Source organism: Monopterus albus, unplaced genomic scaffold (assembly GCF_001952655.1).
Source record: "Monopterus albus unplaced genomic scaffold, M_albus_1.0 scaffold274.1, whole genome shotgun sequence".
NCBI classification, from domain to species: domain Eukaryota; kingdom Metazoa; phylum Chordata; class Actinopteri; order Synbranchiformes; family Synbranchidae; genus Monopterus; species Monopterus albus.
The window spans coordinates 467,149-467,454 of NW_018128154.1; the positions used below are offsets into that span (position 1 = coordinate 467,149).

A 306-nucleotide genomic window follows, 5' to 3' on the forward strand; every position below is an offset into this window, starting at 1 on the left:
TTCAGCAGGTCCTGGACCGGGTCAGGTTCAGGACAGAATGTGGGTCAGACCACGCAAGAGTGAATGTTACATGATGTTTTGACAACATTAAAGGTCTTGGCTGAATGTGATATGACAGAGCATTGCAGGTCTGAAAGGAGCTGATGAGTGAAGATAGAAGGGACTGACCATGTTCTGTTAGCTGGAGTAGATGTAGATGACATGGATCACTAATAAGATTGAGATTTCTGAAGCAACATACTCGGTGAAGGATCCTCTGGGGTCTGTACTAAAGACACATGTACATAAACACAACATAATTTACAT

At 42.8% G+C, this 306-nt stretch overlaps 1 protein-coding gene across 1 annotated transcript in view; it reads right to left on the reverse strand.

Moving 5' to 3' along the window:
* LOC109972966 (pancreatic secretory granule membrane major glycoprotein GP2-like) overlaps positions 1 to 306 on the reverse strand; it is a 6,857-nt gene that overhangs the window by 3,134 nt on the left and 3,417 nt on the right. The window lies entirely within an intron of this gene.